General features: G+C 39.4%; 1 protein-coding gene across 3 annotated transcripts in view; it reads right to left on the reverse strand.

The window, feature by feature from the left end:
* The window catches only part of GSTCD (glutathione S-transferase C-terminal domain containing), a 155,985-nt gene extending 146,218 nt beyond the window's left edge, over window positions 1–9,767 (reverse strand). The window contains exon 1 of one of the 3 annotated variants that reach the window (XM_061419470.1): window positions 9,542–9,766. The gene's annotated coding sequence lies outside the window, so the exon portion shown is untranslated. Of the gene's footprint in view, window positions 1–6,052; window positions 6,629–9,541 lie in introns of those variants that run through there. The other 2 variants (XM_061419471.1, XM_061419472.1) reach the window with 2 other exon arrangements.
* Between the last annotated feature and the right edge of the window lies 1 nt (window position 9,768).

The following is a 9,768-nucleotide window of genomic DNA, read 5'->3' on the forward strand; positions in this document are numbered from 1 at the left end:
GTGAGCTTGGAGAAGACTCTTGAGAGACCTTTGGGCTGCTAAGGGATCCAACTAGTCCATCCTAAAGGAGATCAGTCCTGGGTGTTCATTGGAAGGACTATTGAAGCTCAAACTCCAATACTTTAGCCAGCTGATTGGAAGAGCTGAGTCATTTGAAAAGACCCTGATGCTGGGAAAGAGTGAAGACGGGAGAAGAAGTGGACAACAGAAGATGAGATGGTTGGATGGCATCACCGACTCAATGGATATGAGTTTGGGTAAACTCTGGGAGTTGGTGATGGACAGGGAGGCCTAGTGTGTTGCAGTCCATGGGGTTGCAAAGAGTCGCACATGACTGAGCAACTGAACTGAACTGAGGCACGTAAGTCCCATGAGAATTAACTTTTACACATTTCATAAACTTTTTTTTTTTGCTGTGAGCACTTAATAAATGCTAAATGTCAACAAAAGAGAATAGCAATAATCTGTCCCTGGAGATAACTAATAATTAATGAGATGCCTAAGAGAAAATGCAAAGTACTGTTGACTCAACATAATTAACTTTTTAAAATATAAATATTGGTATTTTCCCCCCCCTTGATGACTAAAAATATTACTTAATGATCTTGGGGTTTAAAAAACCAATCACTCTCCCTGGGCAATTTCTCCACATTAAATTTTACTATAATTTCTAAAATAAGTATTAGCAAACCTGTAAAATTTTGATATCTGTTTTTGGCATGTACCATGTCTAATTTTTCAAGAAAGTAGAACACATTTTTTGTTTAAAGTTTGCAATACAGTAAAATAAACCTATTTTCTTCTTCATTTCTACCTAGAGAATTCCTCATCTTATCAATTTTATGTCATGAGCTTTTAAAAGGTAGGTACTGTAGAATCATCCTTGGGGTCTCCAAGGCATGGAGCTGGGGTACAGATCTTGTTACTCCAGATTACATTTCTGCCTAGCATGGAAGTGCTGTCATCTGCTCTTTCTCAGCTTTGACAGGTGCCACACTGCACTTAGAGGGAGCGAGAAAGCAGAAGATAAAACCACAGGCTTGAGATGCCTGAACAGAGCTGAGGGAGTGTGCATCTCCTCCCTTGCTTGGGAATGTTGCAGAGGGAATAAAAACAGGTTGTGGTTTAGTCACCAAGTCATGTCCAACTCTTTTGCGAACGCATGGACAGTAGCCCGTTGGGCTCCTCTGTCCACAAAATTTCCCAGGCAAGAATACTGGAGTGGGTTGCCATTCCCTTCTCCAGGGGATCGTCCCAACCCAGGGACTGAACCCAGGCCTCCTGCATTGACAGGAGCAATCTTTACCACTGAGTCACCTGGGAAGCACAAAAACAGGTAAAAAGTAAATATTTAAGCCTTGGTTTCATTAATTGGCAATTTTCAAAGATATTTTTAAACAAATGTAGTCATAGGTTTAATATTTCAGGAATTTAACATTTTTATTCATTTATCATAATCAATGTATCATGGTGCTGATAAAGTGAAACATTTCATACATGAAAGGGGAAATGCGTTTTATAGTGATTTTCTTATTTGAAGCCATTTTATTATCAATAGTTTACTCGGTGCATATGTATATAAAGAAAGAAAAAAACACTGTAAATATTGAACATAAGCATACTTCTCTGGAAGCTAGAAAAAAAGTTTAAAATTTCTGTGCTCGAAATTCAAGTCTGGATCTATGGCAACTACACATAACAGATAAATAGATAAGTTACATATTCCATGTGTGTGCTCATGCTAAGTTGCTTCAGTCATGTCCAACTCTTTGCCACCCTATGGATTATAGCCCACCAGGTTCCCTTGTTCATGGGATTCTCCAGGCAAGGATATTAGAGTGGGCTGCCATACCCTCCTCTGGGGATCTTCCCAACCTAGGGATCGAACCTGCCTCTCTTATGTCTCTTGCATTGGCAGGTGGTTCTTTACCACTAATGTCCTGGAAAGCCCTATTTATTACATAATAAAGTCCAAAAGTACATAACTGCAACAAAAATATTAACCAATTGACTGTATTTTTTAAGTAAGAAATTATTACTGTGGCTGGTTTTTGATAAGAGCTTAATAAATGTTAAAGGAACAAAGAATGCAATTCTAAATAATATTATGTACATTTTATTGCCTACCAAATATGTGCTTAATAAGCACCTGGAATTTTATGCATTACTTCAGCCCTCATAATCCTTAAAGTACATTTTACTTCCACTACATGAATAAGAACTGTACTTCAATCCAAAAGCATTATTTGAATCTATAAAGGGATCTTATGGGAAAACATTAAGGAATGGGTATTTTTCTAACATAAATAGCACTACTTTATAAACTTCATAAGTAGAACCATATTGCAATTTTATCACAGCCACAATTTCACCACAGTGAAAATCATCAGAAACTATGTTATTCTTAGCAAATTTCTCAGGTGGCTCAGAAGTAAAGAATCCACCTGCCCGTCCAGGTGCCGCAGGAAATGCAGGTTCCATCTCTGGGTCTGGAAGAACCCCTAGAGAAGGAAATGGTAAGCTACTTCAGTATTCTTGCCTGGGACGAGTCATGGACAGTGGAGCCTGGCGGGCTACAGTCCATGGGGTCGAAAAGAGTCAGAGACACTGAGTGACTGAGCATGTACACTCTTGATAAAAACCTCCATGCTAAAGACAGAGTATCTGACAATTCTCAGCACTGGATTAAGTTTTTTGATCATTCCTTCTTAAGTTTTATTGGATCCTCCTCAGACCTCTTAGTGACCTGTAGCTTAGCACCTTGCCCTATTCTCAACTTAAACTCACACCTTTGATTACCGGCTTTCACACTTTTGATCATGCCATACAATAAGAAATAAACGTTAATGAAGGTCATTATACACAGAATAAAACTGAAACAAAAGACTCACAAAAAACTACTCTACCATAGGAGATATAACAAACAGTTTATCTTTTCTTCTTTTTTTTCCAGGGTTGCTTTTTGTTTGTTTGTTTTTAATGTTGGTTAGTGCTCACTAAATTGATTCCAAGATCCATGAGCTACAACTTATACTATGACAACACTGTCCAAGGTGATTCACAGTGCTACAGGTTTAAATAGTACTGATGACTGATTTTATCTCTGCCGCAACCTTTCCCCTGAACTTTAGACTCCTGTAGCCTACTTGATATCTTCACTAGGACACTTTTCCAAACCTGTTCCTCTTTCCTCAAGTAATCTCCTTCTTGATAAAATAGCAACACCATTTACCCAGATACTTGGGCCCATAATTCTGAAGTGTTACTCAATTCCTTTTTTTCTCTTACTTTACTATTTATGCCTTTGAAATACATGGTAATACTAACTTCTTGCTGTTGCTGCTAAGTCGCTTCAGTCGTGTCCGACTCTGTGTGACCCCATAGACAGCAGCCCACCAGGCTCTGCCATCCCTGGGATTCTCCAGGCAAGAACACTGGAGTGGGTTGCCATTGCCTTCTCCAATGCATGAAAGTGAAAAGTGAAAGGGAAGTCGCTCAGTCGTGTCCGACCCTCAGCGACCCCATGGACTGCAGCCCACCAGGCTCCTCTGTCCATGGGATTTTCCAGGCAAGAGTACTGGAGTAGGGTGCCATTGCCTTCTTCAAATAAAGTCTAGAGGTGCATTAATTATGGGCCTTCTCCAAATAGATCACCTTGACTCGAGCTGGAGAATTGACTGTTGTGTAGGAAACAGTTAATGGGCTTTTGCAGCAGTCCTTGAAAGAGCTAGTGATGACTTAGATTAAGGTGATATTGGTAGGGTAGGTTATATCACCTTAATCTAAGTCATCACTAGCTCTTACAAGGACTATTGCAAAAGCCCATTAACTGTTTCCTACACAACAGTCAATTGTCCAACTCGAGTCAAGGTGATCCTTTAAAAACATAAATCAGACCATGTCTCTGCTCACAACCATTCAATGGCTCCCCAGCACACTTGATAAAATTCAAATTTCCTATCATGGTCTCTGGGTCTGTCATGACCCTGGCTGTCCTTCTTTTCTGACCTGATCTCCCTCTTGTTCACTTCCCTCAAGCCAATTCTCCTTGCTGTTCTGGTGCAATGCCAGCAGTGCTCCCACACTTGAGAATTTGGGTGCTTGCAATTCCTTCTGCCTAGAATATTCTTCTTCAAGATATTTACATGGCTTGCTCCTTTATTTCACTGTGGTCTCTGAATATTAACTCAGAGCAGTCTCTCCTGACTACCTGAATTGAAAAAGCACTCCTAACACTTTTTAGCCCCTTATCCTGCTTTCTTTTTCTTTACAGCACTTATTACTGCATGTCTCCAATGGTAAACAGTACTCAAATTTTAGTTCAAATGAATAAATGTACATAAATGATTGTCACTAATCCCTGTAAAGACAGTATTTTTGAGAACATTAGTCTTGGTACAACATAAGCTTCATTCTTCTTGACACCATTCTTTCTCTTCCAAATAAATCTATTTTAAGAGCAAACTAGGTATAAATTTGGAGAAGGCAATGGCACCCAACTCCAGTACTCTTGCCTGGAAAATCCCATGGATGGAGGAGCCTGGTGGGCTGCAGTCCATGGGGTCGCTAAGAGTCGGACATGACTGAGCAACTTCACTTTCACTTTTCACTTTCATGCATTGGAGAAGGCAATGGCAACCCACTCCAGTGTTCTTGCCTGGAGAATCCTAGGGACAGGGGAGCCTGGTGGGCTGCTGTCTATGGGGTCGCACAGAGTCGGACAGGACTGAAATGACTTAGCAGCAGCAGCAGCAGGTATAAATTAAAATGAAGAAACACACCACCATGAGCTGAGTTGGAAAAAGTATAACTAGAATCCACTCAAACTTGTAAATATAGCATAAACTTTTTTATGTCTACTGATATTTAGGCAAGAGAATTAGGAACCTAATGAGATTCTATATATTTACTTAACAAGTAGAATATTCATACACTGAGTAATGAATAAGAGTCTAGACTCTGGTGCAGACTGATTGGGTTTAAATCTTGGCTCTGATATTTAGTATCTAGTAATATAAATTTTTTCTATGCCTTAGTTTTCCCATTCATAAAAAGAGATAATAATAACAACAATATTTACCATATAGGATGTTGTGAGAACTAACATCATCTATCACATTAGTAATCCTCTAAATAAATACTATTGTTATCTACTTGTAATTTATCCCCAAATTCGTTATGCATTGATACTGTCAAAATACACCAAGTTTGATGGGCAAGTCTTCAATTACGCTTTATATTTCCAAACTTCTCAATAAAAATAAGAGATTTTGTGTTGAGTTGAAAAGATTTTCTCTATTAACCAACTACACTCCAATATAAAATAAAAAGATTTTTTAAAAACAGAAAAGATTGAAACCAAATATTGAAAAAAAAATCTGTTTGTTATTTAAGGCTGAAAAAAATTCCGGAGTATAAATGGGATATCTTAAGTTCACTTGAATATCAACTGCTTATATCGAATAGTTTAAAGCAATTTATAAGCATAAAAAATGACAAACTTACTCTTCTTAAAGATTCAAGTTTAAATTTAAACTCATTTGAATTCCCCACTACATCAAAACGTTCAACATTATGAGTATTAGAACCTAGCTTGTATTTTATACATAAAAATAACAAGGTTTTTTGTTTTTTTTTTTCATGCCATGTGGCAGGTGTGATCTTTGTTCCCCAACCAGGCATTGAATCCACACCCCCTGCACTGGAAGCAGGGAGTCTTTACTACTGGACAACCAGGGAAATCTCCAAAATAACAGTATTTGGTTGCAAATATCTCATTGTTTTCTTTCAATAATATAGATCAAAAAAAAAAAAAAAAAGAAAGAAAGAAAAGCCTGCCTCTACAGAGTTAAATAGCAGCTTATTATCTTAGATATTAAAGGTCAAAAAAGAAAGAAAAAACCGAGCTATTCAGTGCTCCCTACGTTGTGAAACATCGAGACACATATCACTAAGTGCTAGAGGACAAAATCCTATGATTAAAATTAGCTGTTTTCTTATCCAGGCAAGAAGTGGGGAAAAACTATTTAAAAATAAGAAAGCTTACTACAACCTTAGCCATAAGGGAACTGTGGCATCTTCTCTCCATAGAATTAGGGAATCATCTGTTGCCATAGAATCATAATGCTTGCAGATAAGCTTGACCTCACAATTAACAAGGAGCCACAGCATGAAATGCTAACCTGTTAGAAACATCAGCAAACCTGAAATAAAATTACTGAATCTCCACAGTAACTAATATCTGTGCTCATCATGAACTGAATGGTATAAATCCTTGCTTTGCAAGTACTAGTCATAACAGAATTCAGTAGGCTAGCTAAAAACTTGAAGATAAAAACAACATGTGCTAAGGAATTGTGTATACTAGAGATGTTTTAGTTGACTAGCTTCCGAATTTGTTCAGTTTCAAAGTCTGCTAAATTGTTGGTTAGAAAGATCAATTGGATAGTCAGCATTTATTCTTACTTCAAATCACAGGTGATAGAAAAGTTACAAACACATGTTCAGATAAACAAACAAAAACAACCCCTCCAAAACCCTTGATGGAGCCTCTACTACAAAAGTTCAAGTTTGAGCTTTGTTTAAAGCAGACAAACATATAACGGAAGTGTAAAACAATAAAGGAATTGATAAAATAATTTTCAAATCTCATTGATTTTTCCAGATTTATTTCTGAAGTTAGACCTCTTAAAATATTGCCTTCAGGTATAACTCAAACATAATTTCCAGGACTTCTCTGGCAGTCCAGCAGTTAAAACTTCACCTTCCAATGCAGAGGGTACAGGTTCTATCCCTGATCAGGGAGCAAAGATCTCATATGCCTCATGGTCAAAAAACCGAAACATAAAGCAGAAGTAATATTATAACAAATTCAATAAACACTATGAAATTGGTGCACATTAAAAAAATCTTAAAGAAAACACAATGTGGAATAATGAGATATGCTTAAGGCAATCCTTTCAGCAGTAAGGACCTGACAAAAGCAGAAGAGATTAAGAAAAGGTGGCAAGAATACACAGAACTATACAAAAAGAGGTTTTACTGACCCAGATAACCACAATGGTGTGGTCACTTATCTAGAACCAGACATCCTGGAATATGAAGTCAAGTGGACCTTAGGATGCAATACTACCAACAAAGCTAGGGGAGGTGATGGAATAGGTGAGCTATTTCAAATCCTAAAAGATGATGCTGTTAAACTGCTGCACTCAACATGTTAGCAAATTTGGAAAACTCAGAAGTGGTCATAGGACTGGAAAAGGTCAATTTTCATTCCAATCCCCAAGAAGGGCAATGACAAAGAATGTTCACACTGCCATACAATTGTGCTCATTTCACATGCTAGTAAGTTATGCCTAAAATCCTTCAAGTTAAGCTTTAGCAGTATGTGATCTGAGAACTTCCAGATATTCAAGCTGGATTTAAAAAAGGCAGAAGAACCAGAGATCAAATTGCCAACATTCACTGGATCATAGAGAAAGAAAAGGAATTCCAGAAAAATATCTATTTCAGCTTCACTGACTATGTTAAAGCCTTTGACTGTGTGAACCACAATAAACTGGAAAATTCTTAAAGAGATGGGAATACCAAATCACCTTATCTGCCTCCTGAGGAACCTCTATGCAGGTCAAGAAGCAACAGTTAGAACCAGACATGGAAACAATAGACTGATTCAAAACTGGGAAAGAAGTATATCAAGGCTGTATATTGTCACCCTGCTTATTTAACTTATATGCAGAGTACTCTGCATATAGTGCCAGGCTGGACGACTCACAAGCTGGAATCAAGATTGCCAAGAGAAATATCAACAACCTCAGATATGCAGATGATATCGCTCTAATGGCAGAAAGCAAAGAGGAACTAAAGAGCCTCTTGACGAGGGTGAAAGAGGACAGTGACAAAGCTGGCTTAAAGCTCAACATTCAAAAAAAAAAGATCGTGGCATTGGGTCCCATCACTTCATAGTAAATAGAAAGGGAAAAAGAGAAAGCAATGACAGATTTTATTTTTGTGGGTTCCAAAGTCACTGCAGATGGTGACTGCGGCCATGAAATTAAAAGACACTTGGACAGAGAGCTGTGACAAACCTAAACAGCATATTAAAAAGCAGAGACATAACCTGGCTGACAAAGGTCCATATAGTCAAAGCTAGCATTTTTTCCAGTTGTCATGTATGAATTTGAGAGTTGGACCCATAACAAAGACTGAGAGCTGAAGAATTGATACTTTTGAACTGTGGTGCTTGAAAAGACTCTTGAGAGTCACTTGGACTGCAAAGAGATCAAACCAGTCAATCCTAAGGAAAATCAACCCTGAATATTCATTGAAAGGACTGAGGCTAAAGTTGAAACTCCAATACTTAGGCCACCTGATGTGAAGAGCTGACTCACTGGAAAAGACCCTGATGCTGGGAAACACTGAAGGCAACGGAGAAGGGGGTGGCAGAGCATGACATGGTTAGATAGCATCACTGTCTCAAGGGACGTAAATCTGAGCAAACTCCAGGAGATAGTGAAGGACAGGGAAGCCTGGTGTGCTGCAGTCCGTGGGAGTTGCAAAGAGTGTAACACGACTTAGAAACTGAACAACTACAAATACTACTCACCAGGGAGTTAAAAAAAAGTCACATAGCTTGATGTTTGATTTACTCAATATGACAGCAAATTACTCGGTGGTATTTATAACAAAGATTTTATTCCACATTATTTAAATGACCATGGTTAAAGTTTAAATTGTCATACTACTAGTTGTTGCCTGCTTTTGCATGTTCCCTTTTAAACACTGTTTCTAGATAAGCTTAGGGAAAAAGTACTCGATCTCCTCTAGCAATACTTTTGCCAAGATGTATTATTAAGTGTTGGCATTTTCTTGATATCCAAGATAGGATCATGACATTAAGAATGAAGAAAAAAAACCAAGTCACCTAATCCTAAACCAAAGTGAAACACAGCTTTGATGATGCAATAGAAGCAAACGGCCCCAAATGAAGCAAGTTCATTGGAGCAACAGTTTGCTAATATTCACAGACAACTGCTTTCTCCAATGAGGTAGGGCTGGGAGAGAAAACTAAGTTCCAAAAAAAAAAGTTCAAGACGATCCAAGAAATCTACACAAACTTGAGTGTGTTAAGTCACTCAATCGTGTCCGACTCTTTGTGACCCCATGCACTGTAGCCCACCAGGCTCCTTCATCTATGGGATTTTCCAGGCAAGAATAATGGAGTGGGTTGCCATTTCCTTCTCTAGGAGATCTTCCCGACCCAGGAGTTGAACCCAGGTCTCCCGCATTGTAGGCAGACGCTTTACCGTCTGAGCCACCAGCGAAGTCCACACACAAACCTAGCAACAAATGGCAAACGACCCTTTAGATTGCTGCAGCTGGAAGCTGCTCCATTCCATTGTCAGAGAAAGCCACGGCCACTGGTCTTGGAAAAACTGGGAAGGGGACGGGAGCCTTCCCACCCTTGCCCGCATGGTGCATCCTGTTTCCCCCTATGCTAAGAGGCGGTTTTTCGGGGTCACGGGGACTGCGCCCTCCTTACCTGGTCGCAGAGGCGCGGCCAGGCAGGGAGGGTGCGTGAGTGGGTAGGCGACAGGGGCCGCCAGCGCATTCCAGCCCCGCCCGAGCCGAGTTTCCCGAGGCCACTTCAGGGAGTCTTCGTCTGCTGACCACTCGCTGCCAACGAGGCCACGAGAGAAAGAACGCAGAGTGCTTCAAGGAAGCAGCGGCGGCGACCGTCATTCATAATCCGGCGGACCGGAAAGAGAG

This window comes from Bos javanicus, chromosome 6, assembly GCF_032452875.1.
Source record: "Bos javanicus breed banteng chromosome 6, ARS-OSU_banteng_1.0, whole genome shotgun sequence".
NCBI lineage: Eukaryota > Metazoa > Chordata > Mammalia > Artiodactyla > Bovidae > Bos > Bos javanicus.